The 19,477-nt window shown below is 42.5% G+C and overlaps 1 protein-coding gene across 3 annotated transcripts in view; it reads left to right on the forward strand.

The window, feature by feature from the left end:
• The first annotated feature begins 13,882 nt into the window (after window positions 1-13,882).
• The window catches only part of caln2 (calneuron 2), a 29,546-nt gene continuing 23,951 nt past the window's right edge, over window positions 13,883-19,477 (forward strand). Inside the window, exons 1-2 of one of the 3 annotated variants that reach the window (XM_034206448.1) lie at window positions 13,883-14,032; window positions 14,131-14,640. The gene's annotated coding sequence lies outside the window, so the exon portion shown is untranslated. The other 2 variants (XM_034206449.1, XM_034206447.1) reach the window with 2 other exon arrangements.

The following is a 19,477-nucleotide window of genomic DNA, read 5'->3' on the forward strand; positions in this document are numbered from 1 at the left end:
GTTGAACTCTCCTACTCCTCCAAAACCCAGATGTAAGTGGGTGAGAGTGGCTTTTTTCTTCAGTGGGAAATGAGCTCTAGTGTCGTTTTTGGCTACAGGAAGAACTTGTTTATAACTTGTCACACCATCATTACAATTATTAGCCCAAGTTCCTAGTATCCTGAGCCAATTACTTTAAGGGCTGCTGGAGAAGCCAGTCCAAACAACTGCATGAGCTCCGAATCTGCCACCAGAGTGTCAACATTTCTGTTGTTTTCGTATGAAAACACAATTTGAAGGAGATGACTCAGCAGAGGAAACAGCAGAATGATAGATGTTTGCAGAGAACAACAAAGCTGCAGCTCTGGCCTCTGTTGTTGTCTGAGGCTGACGTGTGGAAATGTTTTTTTAAACCACAGCATGTTGTTGAGCATAATGTTCTCCTAAAGGATGCAATCTAAAGCAGACCTGTTTTCATTTTCTGATAAGAGAACTTGAGAGTAAAAGCTCTAAAAGTGCTTATCTACATGTCACCCTTCACGTTTCAAACACATGTGCAAAATGGAGATGGTAAAAATAAAGCAGCATATAAGGGACTTCAATTGATTCAACTGACAGTCTGTGTGTGTGTGTGTGTGTGTGTGTGTGTGTGTGTGTGTGTGTGTGTGTGTGTGTGTGTGTGTGTGTGTGTGTGTGTGTTTGTCTCAACCCCGTAAATCCTCAGGCTGTTCATTTGATCATCTGAGATTTGGCAGCTTCTCCCTGTTTGTCTGTTTGTTTGTTAGATATTAAAGTGTGTGTGTGTGAATATTAATCTAAAGTCGCACTAAGCTAATATGGTTTCTTTTTCTCTCCCTCTCTTTCACACACACCTCTGTTTCTGGTCGATGACCTACTTCCTCACTGATCATGTTACTGGTTTGCAGTGACGGTGATTAAGTGGGAGCACCGCAGGTCCAACAACGCTGAAGGGCACTACAGGTCCCAGGATGCCAAGGGACACCTCGGTTTTCTTTTTGCCCCCCTGAGAATCCTCATGTCAGTAATTAGAGAGTGTGTGTGTGTGTGTGTGTGTGTGTGTGTGTGTGTGTGTGTGTGTGTGTGTGTGTGTGTGTGTGTGTGTGTGTGTGTGTGTGTGTGTGTGGTGCGTTTCACTTGCACATGTTAGGGACCAAGAAACAAGCTTTCAGTTGAAACCTTCAGTTGCTGCTTATTTGTATTTCAAATACTTCAAGTCTGCTAACAAGATCTCAGCCTACTCATTTTAGATCCCCCGCTTCAGATGTGCCCCTCTCCTTTCCTTTTATAGAAATTTCTCTCATCCAATTTAAAACTGAGAGTTCAGCATCTTGGCTGAAGTGCACTCTGACGGACTCCTGACCTCCAAGGTAATTAGCGGCTCTGTGCAGGGATTTAAATGGTTACCTTTGAGCCACAGAAAGACCTCTGTTGGTCCTCAATGTCCTCAGTGCATCAATCCCTTTCCACAACCTCTTTCAATAAGCCTAAAGCGGGATTGTCATTAATACCAACCCATATGCTGGAACTGCCTACCGTATAACCTGAAATTTTCCTAACTTTTAAGATGTGTGTCTGCCTTGCATTTTCAATATGTTTTACAACCTGTGTTTCTCTGGATGTCCTTTATTGATAAGGTGACAACACTTCAGAAACCAGGAGGAAAACAGTTGCTCATCTTGGTAGGCAAGTTCAGTCCAATTATAAACTGGCAACAAAAACTGAGACCTAAATGATTTCCGCTGACGTTAAAGCCACATTTGAATGTGATTATAGTAGAGTAGTTTCACCCACACATATTGAAACCAAAATGAATGTGAGCCCTGATCTGCAAGTGTTGATTTCAAGTCTAATTTTCTGTTTAATTATAAGAGCTTCTGCACATATCTGGTTTTGGAAAATGCAAATTCCCACGGAAAGGGAGAAAATATCTCCCTGATGATACAATTCACTGAGCTCAGATTTACCAGCAATCAGACATTTTACTGGCTTGCATCGTCACAAGGATCTGAATAAATCTGAAGCTGGAAATCAGTAGAAAGGAAGAACTGATTGTCTCTTTCTGGCACACACACACACACACACACACACACACACACACACACACACACACACACACACATTCACACGCACACATTCACACGCACACACACAGAGAGGATACATCCTTGTGTCTATGGTCATTCACTCAATCTCAATTATACCTACACTGATCATTTCCCAATTCTTACCATATTATCTCACTGGTTAACTTATGACGTTCTATAATGTCAAAGCTAATTAGAAGACAAGGATGGATACAAATGTGTTCAGACACAACCCCCATTATTTCCATTTGCAGCACCATCGACATTGTAATTTGCAGAAAAACCTCGCCGTCTCTTCTTCCTTACACGCTCCATTTAAGTGTGAACCCCTGAAAAGTACCAATGATTGATGTCTCCCCCTTCATCGGTTCATTCATCCAGGCGGTCTTTCAACTTCCAGGTTGCTCCACATGAAAAGAGCGAGTGAATATTAGCAAGAGGGTGAAGCTCCACGTGAACCCACCGAGTGACACAAACTAACCTTTCATTGTTCACTAGAAATCTTTCCTCCCGCATGTCTTTCATCCTAGCAGAATCAATACTGTGTGAACAGACCCACCACAATGCCTACTGACACACTCACAGTCACAAACAAGGACTCACACACACACAAGCATACACTGATATTTGCAAGAAATCAATACGGCCAATCAATCTTCTGAAACCCCGAAAGAGTTTCTCCGTGTTTTGTTTGACTTTCAGAACGACAGAGTGCAAGAAAAAAAAAAAAGTGGCATATAGCAGATGGACGTCAGCCGCAGTGTGTCACTGTGTTTCATGTGTGTGTGAAGTGAATATATGATGTGACATCTTCTTTATTTAACCCCGCTCTTCTGCTTGTTGTTTTTCCAGGACGATTAAAGGTCTTTTTATAGAAGTGCGGCTACACACGAGATGGACAGACTTACTCCCTTCTAATTGGCTGTCTGACGTCAAGGTGAGTTTGTCCCCGAACACACCCAACTGTTCATGTGTCAGTCTGCTGACGGCAGCAGGAAGCTAGTCTGTGGCGATAACATGATGTGCTATTTTGGAGAAAGAAATCTAACAACACACATATCATGTAGACAATATGGTGCATTTTTATATGTTCTCATTTCCTTTCCAACCCTGATTCTGTCCCCCATTCTGCAACAGTTAAACTCTGCAAGATGTTCAAAAGATGCATTTCATGTGCAGCTGATTGCATGTGTAAGGTGTGCTGGTGTGTTAACGAGCATCTGTCCATGTTTACATGCAGAAGGGAGGGTTCATGTATGTAAGCTGTTGACAGATGGTGGTGTGCAGGAGGTGGCCACGTTCAATGTCAACCCAGACATGCAAAATAAATAGGTTTTTTCTTGATTTTTCTTTGAGCAATACGCCACAGCATCCATCTTACCTAGACATCCATGTCAGATGCTATTGTAGCCTCGATGAGACATTGTTTTTAGTGTGAGCTCACACCTGCTTCAGGCTGCTCATCTACGCTTTTCTCATTAGTATTAATGAATGAAACACTTCCTGTTCATTATCTCCCGCTCTTTCAATTCAGATCATTTCGAGGAGACATTAGTAGTCAGTAAACATGAAACAAAATATCAAACAAAGCAGATGACAGAAAAAACTCAACATTAATACACAACAAGTAATGACTGTAAAAGGAGTAAAGGATGTAAGACAACGTATGGAATCCATGACTTTTTACATCTTAAATCTGCACAAATAAAGTTATTTAAAGTAAAAAGTCGACTGAATTTCAGACTTGCATTTGTCAGGTGGACAGTAACATGATTAAATGAATGCTAATGTTGCTCTGATTAATTTGTAAATGTATTTACAAACTGTGTCAGTGTTGTGTTTGCAGCTCGTTCTGCTCTCCTGTTGGCAAACTAAATCTACGTAAGTACCTTCAAGATGTTATACATTGAAAGACCTAAATAAGAATAAATAAGATTGCCTATTAATAACCTCACTTTTCTTACAGCTTGCTAAATATTATCATTAAATGGGAGGGTTAGAACAGAACATACAGAGTGTTTCCAACCTGCTCCTTTTATCTCTCTACACTAATCTCCCACAGAGTACATTTGATTTTTCTGCTTCTTTAGTTTTTACCTGGCTCTCTTTGTGTTCATCTCTCGGTAGATGATTTCTGCTCCTTACGGCTTCTCTCTGGGCTTACAGAAAACCCCCAAACCATCAATCCTGCATGCTGGCAGCCAAAATGCTTTATGGGAATGTAATGTGAACCTGTGTTGTGACAAAGCTGACCTGCTTTTCCGCATCTCTGGGGACGGTGCCAGCAGGAGGTGAGAAGAGACGATGTGGGAGGAATCCAGGGAGACGTTTATGATGAGAAAGGCAACTGTCGACGATGAGCTGAGGAAAATTGTGTTGGTGGAGGGAAAGGTGAAGGAAAGGAGTTAAATGAAATCCAAGCACCGGGATGAAACAGTGAGGAGACTTGCAGAGGGGGCGTGCATGTGAAGTGGGAAAAGACTGCGAGGTAGGAAATAGGAGGGCAACGGGGTAAATCAAAGGTGGGAAAAGGTCGCCACTTTGGGGTGAGTGGAAAAAGATTACAGCGAGGTGATGGTGCAGGTAGAGCTCAATAACTACCTCTGGTTTCTGCCTCATTGTGCCTTGATTTACTGCACACCACCGAATGAAAAGCCCTCTGCCTCCGTCTTCAGTTTAGTTCTCCCTCCGAGAGGCGATATTAATATACAATGCTGCTATTCACCTGCCGCAGCGGCGACTCTATAAAGCACTTGACTGAAGCAACAAAAGTGGTATTATTGTTGCAAAATATTGGCTTTACAGAAGTGACCCTCCACAGTCCTTCAGCAGAACTTGAATGGAACTAAACAGCCTTTTGTTGTCGCACAGCACTCTTTAAACGCGTGCTGCATATTAAACGTCGGATAGTGTTGTCACAGGAATTCGTTTTGGTTTCATTGAAGTTTGGTCCAATGAGCATATGACTCAGAAAGCTAATATGTTGCCATGGCAATTCCTATGGCAGATGAGTGGACGTTTGAGTCTGACAAGCTGACACACACACACACACACACACACACACACACACACACACACACACACACACACACACACACACACACACACACACACACACACACACACACACACACACACTCACTCACTCTTTCCTCCTGGACCCTCATCCATGTTGTTTTGCTGTAACCTCTCTGCTGGCCCCCTCCCTTCGCTCCTCCCTGATTCACTCTTTCTCCTTTACCTCACCTTCTCCTTTCCGCTCTTCTCCCTCACCTCTTCCTCTCCATGACCTGCCTTTCCCCTTACATCTACATAAAGTCTTTAGCTGCTCGTGTCTCCCACCTCTCTCCTGCCCTCCCTCGCCTCACTATCCCTGCACAACCCTTCCATCCTCTCGTCCCAAAGCTCCACAGTGACGCTTCATTTACTTGAATCTAATTTGATATTATTTAATTTAGAGAGCCGTGACTTGTGATGGCTCAGCCCGGATCCTGCATTGTTGTGTGTGTGTATGTGTGTGTGTGCCTGTTTGTGTACAATCACGCGCATGTACGTGCTTTTAAAGGTCTGCAGTGTGCACACACACACACACAGATGTGCCCTTCGGCAAATCCGAAATGTTTGATTTTTGCCGCCTGAGTATGTCTCAGAGAAAACAAACTAACTCAGAATCATGCCAAGATGGTCATTATTTATTTACTCTGCTGACTAGGAGTTAGGGGACGGTATGAAAAGCTGCATTGAAAGGATCATGAGGGATAACGTTCAGATTATTGTGGGAAAGAAATGAAAGCTGCAAGATGAGAAATAGATGAGAAGAGGAAGAGGAGTGACCTTGGGGAGGCCAGATAAACAGACGTATTGGGATTTATATGACTTCATGCATTATTGACAAGAGAATTATTACCTGCAGGGAATGGGCTTCACTTGCAATAATCTCCAGACTGTTTTGACACGCTGCTATGAAGACAAGTGTATTGCACATTTAAATTCAACCCAAGCGATAAACTATAAAGCCTAAAGTCTGAGATAAAGTGCAACCATCTCCGAGCAGGGTTTCTGTGATATGTGTCTGCAGAAAGATAATGCCTCGCCAAAGACACACTTTATCAATCTTGTTTAACGTGTAGCTCCTGTCATATGAGATTATCCCTGTCAAACAATGAAATACAGAAGTTTAAATTGATTGGAAAAAAGCGTTTTCTTTAACATACTGTTCTACATATGATTGGAAAAGCATGTTAGTTCAGTAAAGTACAATGTCAAATGCAGGTAACTACCAAAAATGGCCACTTGGATCTTTTGGCTTGGATATGTTCTTGATATGATTCCGAATATCAATATTAAATGTTTTTGTGCATCGTTGATTTGCTTCAAACATTTTTTTATCGAAATACATTCAAGAAACCAACGATAATTTGTTAAATTGATACGTTTTACTGTAAAATGTGTTACATGTCCTGCTTTTTCCGTTTACTGGGCCGTGTTTTTCATGTCAAAAATCACCTTTTCTTCGCTGTGTTGGCAGAGTTGTTCTTCACTTGGTAAGTCGTAAAGTTTTGAGCTCAGATTAAAGTGAAATCCTATATATTACATCACTCAGCAGAAGTGATATAGCAACATTTCCCTATAATGGATTCAAATGAATGTAATTGTGTTTTAATGTAACCTAATTTGCGTCTGAACCAGCGTGAGAGCGTGTGTGGGTTATTATTGTGTGTTTCTGTGTGTGTCAATGGAAGTGAGTCTGCACTTTTGTGTGCATGGTTCAGATGAGCGTCCCCAGAGTGATTTTTTTAATTAAGCCCTCTTGTTCACATGCTCATAATTCTGCTCAGAAAGAGCCGGGCTACTCTGCTGCACTCTCAATTCTGTCTCATCTCATTGGTTCAGTTACTTTATCCATTTTACTTTTAGCTTTCGTCTCCTGCTGTGGGCTTACTTAATACACAAAGATTCAGCTACACTCACTCAAAATGAATGTGTCAGGTGCAATGTTTTTATTAGTTTGCTGACTCTGACTGTGTGTGTGTGTGTGTGTGTGTGTGTGTGTGTGTGTGTGTGTGTGTGTGTGTGTGTGTGTGTGTGTGCGTGTGTGTGTGTGTGTGTGTGTGTGTGTGTGTGTGTGTGTGTGTGTGTGTGTGTGTGTGTGTGTGTGTGTGTGTGTGTGTGTGTGTGTGTGTGTGTGGCCTAGCATTACTATACTTGTGGGGACCTAAATCTGTTTACACAGTCACGTGTGGGGACAAATTGGAGGTCCCCATGAGGGGAATCATTCATTTTAGGGTGAAGACTTGGTTAGGGTTAGGGTTAGGCATGTGTTGGTTATGGTTAAGGTTAGGATAAGTCTCCAGGAAATGCATGTAAGTCCCCTGAAGTGATGTATACATGGTGTGTGTGTGTGTGTGTGTGTGTGTGTGTGTGTGTGTGTGTGTGTGTGTGTGTGTGTGTGTGTGTGTGTGTGTGTGTGTGTGTGTGTGTGTGTGTGTGTGTGTGTGTGTGTGTGTGTGTGTGTGTGTGTGTGTGTGTGTGTGTGTGTGCGTTCAGGCCTCAAACCATTTGAAACCAGACAGGATCAGAAGGCTGAAGTTGGGCGTCTGCAGGGATGATGGACTGGCAGCTGCATGGCTCCTCAGAGGGGAAAGAGGACTAGAACAGCTTAAGCCCACCAAGGTGTAAGATTTATTCATGCTGTGTGTGTATGTTGGCCAGGTTTCCGCTGATATGGGATTTTTCAAGGCTGATTCTTGATATTTCTGGATTGAAGGTCCCTATAGAATGATATTTTTGGCATAAAGCATTTCCAAGGCAGAGAGATAAGATTTCTATCTTTCGCATCCTTTTTTTTCTTGGGTGGAAAAAGTTTCTAAAATTGCATTTAAACCACTATGTTGCTCTTAAACTTCCCCTGGAACACCATTACAAATGTAATTGTTCCAGTGTTTAGCGGCTCTTGTTGAATGCCGGGGGAGACTGTGGGATCATTTGAGCTTTAATTCACCAAAACATTACTACATAATTAAATAAGGACATTAGTTCTGCACGAAGAATGGATCTGTGGAGAAGTCATGTTCACAATGAACAACACTGAGTGACTGGCAAGCAGTAGGATAACACTGAGATATATTTTATAAGGTTTGTGTGCATGTGCGTATGTGTGTATTCCTGAGTGTATACATCTATTTAAGGGAGATGATGAGTCACCCAGTAATCTCCAAATGGAAGCAGTGTTACATTTTGAGAAAACATCCATCATGTCTGCAGCAGGTCAGCGGTGTAGTCACAGTGCACCGCTAACCAGTTAGCACTTCTACCCGCCTCTCGCCGTGCCTGTCACTACTCCGGAGATGGCAGTAATTCATAATTTTATGGTCTGTGGACAGCAAGGGCTACAAACTATTTAAAGTTGCCGTGGCTAATGTCATTACAGGCTGTCAAACATACTCTGTTTTAGTAATTTAGCTGACAGTTTACAAACAGTGAGCAGGTGAAGCTTCTGTGACTTTCTTAAAGGCACTCTCTGTGACCTAGATGCATGCTAAAGCATATACTAATTCACACAGGGCTTATAGAAATGGCTCTCTTATGTGACCATGCAATCTGAAATTGCTCTATTTTTGAGTGGTGCTGATGGACACCAGTTTACCCATAATTCAATCTGCAGTGGAGGAGCTGCTTACAGCAAATGTTGGTTGATGGTGGGATAGTTCTGATAGAATATCTACATTTACTATATCGTTTTTATATTATTCCAGTTTCTACATTATATGAAATGGGGACAACTGACTGACAGAATAAGGTCACCTCCGTAAAAACAACAGTCTTTGTTTTATCCAGGTATTCTCCTCAGTAATGTCACCTTCAGACTATCATATCTGAGTCATTAAAACACAGATAAAATACAGTCATATCTTTAATCCAGTTTTGTTTGCAAGTGTAATATTAGTATTAACCGAAATATCTGTTCAACATTCATTAGGATTGCTACTGTTGATTCAGCCTTTCACTATTGTTGCTCTTGTTTTAGTGTACCAAAAAAAGTCCCATTTTTCACACCAATCCATACTCATAATTATTTAAGTACCGTAACACATTTATGTTTATTTTTGGAATATGTAGTGCCTCAACACCTCACTCCCTAACCATGGACACTATATGCCTCCGGCTTAAGCTTAAGTGCCCGAAGCAAAACGATAAAAAAAAAAGAATATATATATTATTTTCTCTACTCACTCAGTCTACATTTTTCACAACCTAATGTCAGTCATGTTTAAGAGGTCTCATAGTGTCCATTATCTTGTTTAATGTTTGTGTGCCACATCTGCCAGCAGTTGTTTCTGCAGACATTCTGTTCTGCAAAGGTCTGGATGAAAAATACGGTCAGTGTTGCATTATTTATGAGATGTTGCAGACGTAACCTCCCTGGGAGGAACTTTAGGTTTTACCTCCAGCTCCTGAATATATTGTATATTTACTTGGACATGCATTATCTGTGTGTGTTTGGAAGCGGGCTTTTATAAGTGCACATGATGGCCGAGCTTATTTTTGGCTGGATGACCTTTGCGGTGAAAAGTTGCGACTGAATTTTAAATGTATGTCAGGTCCGGCTTTTACCTGTTTAGAATTGATGTCTGTTTCTTGTGACGACCCCTGCCTTGTTATCTCTGGTGTGTGTGTGTGTGTGTGTGTGTGTGTGTGTGTGTGTGTGTGTGTGTGTGTGTGTGTGTGTGTGTGTGTGTGTGTGTGTGTGTGTGTGTGTGTGTGTGTGTGTGTGTGTGTGTGTGTGTGTGTGTGTGTGTGTGTGTGTGTGTGTGTGTCTTTAAGGTTTTCTCTTTGGTCTATCAGCTGGGATTGAGGACACTTGGCGGCTGGTACCAGAGTGTTAAAGGGCCTGAATGAGACCCGCAATCTCTCTCCCGCAGAAGACCTGACCTCGGAGCAGCTACGTCGCTTCGTCTTTTGTTTTTCCTTTGTGTTAGTTTGTTGGTTTACGTTAAGCTTCTGTTAATAAATATATTTTTCATATATGTTCTCGTCCTTCCCACGCATTTTGTTATGGCCAAGAGCCAGGCCATGACAGTCTCTCTGGTCATTCACCAAGCCTTTACTAATTCATGGTTGCTCACAAATGCACTACATCACACTTACCCGCTGATTGATTTACCATACCGCCCTGTTACTAATCCCAGGTACACAGGTGAATTTAAATGAACCTCCTTAGGGTTTTTTAAATTAATTTCTGATGATGTCTATGGCGCAAAACTCCGGCTGACAGGAAGCTGTTTTTTCTGCTTAGAAGGTCATCGTAGCTGCTGGACTTGGACAAAACATGGCAGGGATGTTGAGTGGAATGGATAATGGAAATATTTAAATGAGGGGAGATTTGGAGAGATGTATTATACAGCAGGGTTGTGATCTGAAACCATAATCTCCTTTCTCATGTTGCCGTCGCTGCCAGGTTCCCACTTCATGTGGGAGCCGGAAACAAGATCAAGGTAGCTGCAACTTTACAAAGCAGACAGAATGTATATAAGAAGTACCAGGAGTGTACGTACAGAAGAGGTCTGTGTGTTCTTTAGCTTTACTCTGCAGCATAAAGACAGAAAGGTGCAGTTCATTTTCCATTATCTCTAGTTTGAGCTTAATCATTATAAAACTCAACTAAAATCATAAACTTTAACGCCCTTCAAGAAATCACTTTCATTTAGATAAATACAGCAGTATGAAAGAGGCTCTTAAAGCAGCACATTATCGTCCCCTTTCACTGTCATGGAGAAAATAAATGGGTAAATCTGAACGGGAACTTTGAAATGCTAATGTTCTTGTTCAGCAGACCGCTGTAGTTCGACCTCAACAGAGACTATTTCAGTCTATAAATCCAACCTTGCCAATTATTCTTTTTTAATCAGCCTATGCTTAGTTTTTCAATCTTATTTTCTTCTTTTTGCTGATTTATCAATGTAGATTTGACATGATTTAAGTCTTGAGGTTCGCCTATGCACACGATTCAAAATAAGCCCTTTTAAGACTTTGTACTGCATGTATCCCTTTATATTTCTTGAAACTCTCCACTGTCAACAATCTGATAAAAAAGTGTAAAGTCTGTCACTTCAGGGTATGCTTTAGACATGGTCCCATTTAGTGATTACATCCTGCCGAAGGCTATAAGAGCACACTGTATCTCTATTAGTGAGCAATAAGTGGTCTGACAGAGCAAACATTACAGGAAGAAATAGGGCGGCCACTTTTGATTGGCAACATGACGCCTGTATTGATTTGCTGTGAGGTCAGAGTCCATGTTGGCGTGTCCCTGTGGTTCTATTTGATGGTTTAGACTTCCTTTCATGACTACGCCCTTTGTATTTGTGAAGCCTGAGTTTTTGCCAATTGTCAATCCTCTCAGGTCACTTAGCAGGATACAGCAGTTAAAGTAAAATCCATGTCATACTCAGGGTGAAGTGTATTAGTCAGTCTGACAGCAGGGAACTACACAGCTCAAAAATAAGTCCAGTTTTTGAACTCAATGAAGAGGTTTGAATTGATGGAAACTGACGGAGGAACTGTAATTATGTTATTTTGTTATTGTGTGAGTGTGAATGTATTCCAAATGTCCCATCTTTGCCGGATAATGAACCAACTCACCCTCTACCTAAACTAAATTGGATTTCTTAACACCTGAGAAAATTGAGCCATGATCCGCCACACAGCTGTGTCCTGTTTGGACAGCAGATGGACTCCCGTAACATTGCAGGAAATACAAAAAAAGCACCTGCATGGGACCCAGTATTTAGATTATATCATTTACATTATAGTTTTAAATTACATTCAAGGATTCACCATTTTATATTTACTTTTACTTATACACTGAATTTTAATGTGTATAAGGGTCTTCAGAGATCAACCCATATTAACACCTTTAAGTGACACTTGTTCCATCATATTGGAATAATGACGCTCCCTTCAGTTGAGTTTAAAAATACATGTGTCCTCTTACCTGTAGGGTTATTTATTGCTCAAGATTGTTTTGTTTTGAGTTAAGTGTTGGAAAATGAGCAGGCCTTTTTTTTCTATTATGATGTCACATGTAGTTTTGTGTTTTCACATCAACTATAATGGAAATAAGTCATTGACTTGTGTGTAGTTGTGTGGCATTCAATGTCTTACATTATTACAATGTCAAAAAACAAACAAAAGCTTATATTTGGATTTCTTCTAAGTTGTCCATCAATTAATGGTCAGGAGCTTTGGGCTGTTACAAAGTTAGTAAGTGAACATAAAGTGTTATTGTTGGGGGTGGAGTTCATAATAATGAAATAAGGCTTTATCAATCCGCCAAGGAGGCGTGTGGCGGAGTGGGTTGTGCGTTGGTGTTCGGATAAGGGGGTCACTCACAGGTTCAAACCCCACTGCAGTCAGTCGTTGTGTCCCTGGGCAAGATACTTCACTCCAAATTGCTCCTGTGGGGATTGTCCACAGTATGTAAGTCGCTTTGGATAAAAGCGTCTAACTTGTAATGTAGTGTAATCAATCCTTCCTCAATGATATTTGTGTAGCTATACATGGATTTATTATATAATTAGCGATGATGTATGAAAAGTACATATTACATGTTACTTGTTACATGTTACAAATAGCCTCTAACACTCAAGTTAATCCTGGCTCCTTTGAACAAATGAATACAAAGTCGCAAAGAGTCGCAGTCATGCAGATTAGCTTGTCTGTAAATGCTGACATGAGGCGCTTCACTTCACCTTCATTCGTCCTGCCTCTGCTGGAGGAAGCCCTTCAGCACCATGGACAGAGCCACAAATCAGCACCACAGATAAGCCATGTGTTCAGAGAAACTTCACCTCTTTAACATGATTTATATGAGAATGAATGACTTTGTGTTTCAGATTGGCCTAGTTTCCCCATGAACCAAGAGAACATCCATTCAAACCTTTTTTTAAACTCATTAGATGTGCTGCAAAAGCACCAGAGTGAAACCTCTATATTTGTGTTATCTCCACTCTCACTGAAGCCTCTTCTCCCAGTGACTAACAGCAGTCCCATCTCCCTATAGCAACACTATTGCAATAGGCAGAAGGGAGATAGAGGCTGGTTTAAGAAGTTGATTTAACCACTTTTTTTTATTAAAACAGTGCAGCAGTGCTGGAGGCACAGTTTTCAATCTTGAGGCCAACACTGCAATTGAGCTGCTGCTGTGGTCCCACTGGCAGGGGGAAATAGAGGAGCCACACAGGCTATTACATAATTAGAATAGGGGATGTAGGCTAAATGGCATAGTGGTGGGGTTATTCTAATCAGAGGCAGTGAGTGAAACACACAGACAGTCAGCACTGGAGATAACTGGAGGGGGAGGATGGTAAAAAAATAAAAAAATTGAGGGGTTTGGGAGGAGTAAAGTGCCTTTAATGTTGACGCTATATGGCCTACAAAGAAGAAGATTTAGGATGGGTGGGCGGGTGGTTGGGGGGGAAAGAGGAGAAGGGGGGGGGGTGTAAGACACACACTGCATCATTTAAGTACTGCAGCTGATGTCATTTCCTAAGAACCATAATTGGTCATCAATGACAAAAAGATGTGAAAAAAGGTTTAAATGAAAACACATACACACGGCCCCAGGGAAATGTTGGAGCTATACCGATCTATTGCAACCTTAATTGCTCGGACATCGACTTCCACCCTCCCTCCCCCTTTTGGACTTTCTCTCTCTCTCTCTCTCTCTCTCTCTCTCTCTCTCTCTCTCTCTCTCTCTCTCTCTCTCTCTCTCTCTCTCTCTCTCTCTTCCTGACTCTCCCTCTCACACCTGATCGCCACAGCTCACCTACACAGTCGTACCTCTGCTGCCGCGGCCCCTGTGTCCCCTCCCTTACCGGACTACATGTGAAGTCTGTCACCGGGATAAATGCACCGGGAGCCACGGGAGATCCGTTCCCATCACTCAGGTTTGACGATCTAACTGTTGACTGCATGGTCTTCCTCCGGTTTTGATTTGACAGTTCATTAAATCGTGATTCTTTATTTTGGAAACCTTGTATAATAGTCTATCGGCAGCAGCAGCAGCAGCTCCGCTTGTCAGACCCAGACCCGTGGGCGTTCTGGGTGGCGTCCGTCTGGGCGAGCTGATAGGACGAGGATTTGGCTCTACCTACCAACTGCTTCATCCCAAATTCACAATATATGGCGATGAGAAGTGAGATGTAGAAAACGAATTGGAGGCCGTTCATGAGGGTCTGGGCTTCAGCTAAAACGGACTTAATCTCCAACATCACCACCATCCACCTCCTTCTCCTCATCTAACCAGTTGATATTTTTTTGAGAATAACTATCTGTAAAGTGGAGAGCACATGACACGCTGGTGAATCCCCGAGGCAGGTCCCACTCACAGACTGAATGAGTCCATCTTTGGCTTTCGGACGGACTCCTCAAGAGCACAGGACGGATGCAAACAGACTAAACACATCTTTCCAAAGACCCTCAGCGTCTCCGCCAGCGGTGCTCTAACCGAGCGGGGGGGATCTTACACCGGGGGGAAGAGTCGTTTCACAGACAGGTACGCTTCACTTCACCACTCTTTGGTGTGCCACCCCAGGGTGCATGTGTTAAAAGGTGATCAAGGTGATTACTGCCACTGACCGCCCATGCGTCGGTGCCGTTGATGGCCGCAGAGCAGCGCACGAGAAGACTGCACCTGTTGTGATCAGTGGAAATGTGCCTGTGTAAATAAACCTGTAGTGTTGACAGGCTCGATGAGCTGTGCTGTTTTAATGGCTGACAACGCAATGATGTCTGTGTCTATTTGCATTCAGTATCCTTCTATTGCAACTGCTCCTGAAAACCTCTTTCCAGCTGTTTGCGTGCGTCGCGTCAGTGCGCGCTGTGTGGGTTTGATCGGTATGATTAGGTGATTATAGGTCCATCGCACACGCGGTACAACTGTAATTATAGTGTAATAGTCTGAACACGCAGTGGGAAGTAAAGCACTCCATCACATCATGCTTTATCAGCCGCTCCACTGTTCACTCATGCTCACATTGCTTCTGATAAATGGGGACAGGCTGCAGTCTAAAGCCCAATAGTATTCAGGTGCAATGCCATTATGCTTTAAAACTCCAGAGTCATAAAGCGTGATGGTCAAATCTGTCACCTGCCTCACACTCATCACCATCTATACCCTGGGGGACCCGCCTGTGGAGGATGTCACAGTATACGTGCGTGGTATTATAGACGGTGTGTGTGCGAGCATTTTGGAGGGTACCGCGCATGAGTGTTATTATTATTTATTTATTTTACTCAGACACCCAATTCTCGCTGCAGTGAGTGTAACATGTAGCTGTGAGTCCAGCTGCGCTCACTCTGCTGCAGATGCGCACAGTGTGGCAGACCATCGTGGGGGTCCAACTGTTTTCATGTGGGACTCTTTTAACATCCAAGCGTCGTGTCCGACCACCTGGCAGAAAACCCAGGGGTGCACAAGTCCATGCCTCTTAACTTAGCTGGTGGTGGGTCAGAGAGTATTGGATGACCCAGGTTGACCTATTGGAGAGATGGCTGGGGGACAAGATTATCTTGCAGTCCTCCTGGCGGGCAAACACATCCCATTCACATCACAGTCAGTGGATGAAGTTAAATCACACAGTTTTGCATGTTTTGAATTAGTGGCTGCTGCAACTTGTTTTTGTTTATCTGATGAAAAGGATTCATTTAATAATGTTGTCTTGTCTGGGCTGCCTGCTTGTGATGGAAGCTCTCTCCATGTGCTTGTGGGGGGGAAACACTGTTGTGACCTCTCAGCTTTTCTCTGCCATTCTGCTAATGCATTCCTCTCCATGGGGACGGAGGGAGGTGAGGAAAAAACATGGTTCTCCTTTCTACATATTCCCAGTTCTTGGCTCAATCTATTTTGCTCCTTTTTCCCTTCATCTGAGCGCCTTCCCTCCAGTCTACGCTTAAATTTGTTCCGATCACCACGCTGCAGACTTGAAACTGAGCTCCCTGGGGTGCAGATGACCCCACAGTTCAAAAACCGACAGCAAGCCCGCTTTCATTTGCTCCTTTCATCCTCTCTGCACCCCCCTCTCCCATCATTTTTTCTCACCTGCAGTCTGTCTGTTTATCTGTCTTTCTGCCACTCCTCTTCCTGCTCTCAGCCAGGCGATGAGGCTTATCAGATGGAGGTTTTCTGCTAAAGCTTGTCCTTGTCAGCTCTCATGCCCGTCTCTGTGACAACAGTCCGTGTTTTCAGGAGTAGAAAATAACGCAATCCAAAAATATATGAGTGAAAAATAGGGATTGAATGAGAGAGAGAGAGAGAGAGAGAGAGAGAGAGAGAGAGAGAGAGAGAGAGAGATGAGAGAGAGATGAGAGAGATGAGAGATGAGAGGAGAGAGAGAGAGAGCTAGAGAGAGAGAAGAGACGAGAGAGAGAGAGAGAGAGAGAGAGAGAGAGGAGAGAGAGGAGAGAGAGAGAGAGAGAGAGAGAGAGAGAGAGAGAGAGAGAGAGAGAGAGAGGTATAGAAAAAAAACGGAGAATCTGTGTGAGTGAGTTCGATGCGTGTGTATGCGTCGCTGCTGCTTTTTGCCACGAGTGAGTGGGTGTTTCTGTCAGTGGAGCAATTGTTAGAGCAGATGGACTTTAAAATACATTCTCATATTAATTTCACATCATATGTCTAATTCATTTGTCCCCTGAGTAAATAATTACTGGGTTCCTCTTAAACTTGAGCAGTTGAAGAATTTAGGGTTTTCAGATGGCTGCGGCTTATTTAACAGCCATTAATTGTTTTTCATTTTTCATTGTGACTTTTTTTTAATCTTGTGATCATTTCTGTAGTAATTTCCATATTAACTTGTAGTGCACGACAGATCACTTAGTCCCAGTGACAAACGTCTTACTTCACAATGTAAATACACACCACTCTCTTCACAGCTAAAGTGGAGGAATCAGATGTAGATACACTCTTTAACTTGTTTAACAGCCATGCATGCACTAATGTAGGAAACGTGCAATTAACAATTTCTGCAGAAACACACTCCAAAATAAACCAATTATATGTTTGGTTACATACATGTAAGTTAACAACATTCATAATGCGCCATCTGTGCCAATCTAAGATCTCATTTGCTATCGGTGTGATTTAGCCTCTGGGATCAACAAATGATATGTTGTGCACCCCAGTGAAGCCTATGGATGTCTGGGGCAAGAGCTTCTCTTCTGTGCGTCGGACATTGTTTACAGCCCGGTTAGCTTAACTTCAAAGTGAGTTAAAGTTTAGAGTTGTTTATTATTGCTAATCTCAATAAACAGATATTTGGATTGGATGTTGATCAGTTGATAGAGCCAGTCTTCATTTTATGAGAAGGACACTAAACCCCAGGGTGCTCCATGGCAGCTCCTCGGGTGTATACATGTGTAGTGGATGTCTATGTGAATGAGAGGCAAATAGTTTAGAAAATATATCAGTTACCGTATCTGCATTTAAACTAAAACAACTTTCTTTTTATTAGCTTTTTTGTCAGCTTTTGTCGCTTTTGCTGTACCCGATGGTTTCCCAGATTATTTTTTGCCCAATACAGATGTATCCACACAGACGCTTGATTTAGATTCAACAAAAGTCCGATCAAATGTCATTGTTCAATATTACTCGGACTACAAACTGACACCAGAACGCTTCTCAAAAAATACTTTACCATTGCCGCATGTCCATGCTATTATCTAAAGCGATATACAAATATTCCCAGCATGTTTTGTGTACTGATATCTGATGGCATAATCAGTCAACACTAAATACAAACTACAACTAGTGTTAAGTCAATTATGATGCAGCGGCTCTTAAAAGAAACACATCCATTTTTAAGACTTTTACACGAGCACGATTTTTTACTTCTAGTATTTAACTTTTGATGCACAAACACAGCAGGAAGCAGGGTTCGTTATAAACAGATGTTACTTGTGTTTTTTTTAACACATACCGGCATTGTGGATCACTGGTAAGATTAACAAAGATGTTTTGATCAGTTTTATGTTGTTTCTTTCAAGTTTAATGAAGTGTGCACAATATGGTAATGTTACTGCTGTTAATGGAGTCTAATGGAGTGGATTTTAATAGAGCATATACATAGTATGTTTTTGTACATTCGCAAATTATAAAAATAGTCCAAACCCCTTTTTTATTTTAAATAATTATGGATGCATCACATATCATCATGCCAGAAATGTGTCTAAATGAGCGTTTCCACCCAGGTGTCGTCCTTTACTGCCGACATGAGCCAGAGCCGATAAATACCTGTGACTACTGCAGAGTCATTTGTCCCCCTGAATGGATGTCGAATGTGACCTTTACCGCTAAACACAAAAGAGTGATGTTAGTGGGTGTCAGTGGGATTGTGTCCATGTTGAGACCCTCTAATCTGCAGGTGGAGAGTAAAGTAGAACTAGGAAAAGGATATATTTCCTGAGAGCTCACCATATGTGCACATACACACCGTTCTGCAAACACACTGTGTCTGCTTTCTCTCTCTCTGCTGTCTCATGTGGTGTCCTCTACAGATCCCCAGAGTGGACTGACACCTTTCCCGCAGCTCTTAACCTTTTACACTGTCTTTGTCTTTACGCTCAGTCTTTGTCCGCTTCTCCCCCTTGGCTCTGATTCAAAAGATCCACAAAGGATATGAGTCTCAACTAATGGAGAGGAGAGGAGAGGAGAGGAGTTGTTTTTGCTTTGACCATATTTCCTGTGATAGAGACATCCCAAGTTCTTTCTATCTCCATCTCTATCTCCCCTGTCTGGCAGCAGCATGCTCACAAAATACTCTCGGGATCTCTATCTCTTCCCATCTCTCTCGCTCTCTCACCGCGATAGTTCAGCATGTTCTATGGGCAGGAATATTGCATGAAGCATATCGCCAGTGTCAAAATATTACACAAGGAAAACCCTCAGAGGGGCAACTCTCATGAATCAAAGCCGAGCCTCGCATTGATCGCAGGACAGCAGTGGCCGTGGCTGATTGATGCCCTGTCAAGCCCTGATGTCCCCTGTGAGCTGCTGGGTGGCAGTGGGGATTGTCTGAAGGGACAAGAAGTCAAGAGATCTTACGAGGGGGGCTACGAGGACACGATAGCGAGTGACAGGACTTTAGTGCTTTTCCTGAACAAAGAACAAGCCGGAAAGAGACAGCGAGCGAATGATCGCTGGATAATACAGAGTTGCTGATGGTATTTACAAGAACAATAGCGGTGGATTTTTTTTTTGTGACACCGTTGAATTATAATGTGATTACATAACTTGTCACTATGATTCTGCCATGAGGAGACAGTGGTTTCCTCCAGAAGTGAGCATGAGCAGAGCGGAAGGAACACGGGAGCTTGTGTTTCTAAAAATCAAAGTCAAC

Source organism: Gymnodraco acuticeps, unplaced genomic scaffold (genome assembly GCF_902827175.1).
Source record: "Gymnodraco acuticeps unplaced genomic scaffold, fGymAcu1.1, whole genome shotgun sequence".
Lineage (NCBI taxonomy): Eukaryota > Metazoa > Chordata > Actinopteri > Perciformes > Bathydraconidae > Gymnodraco > Gymnodraco acuticeps.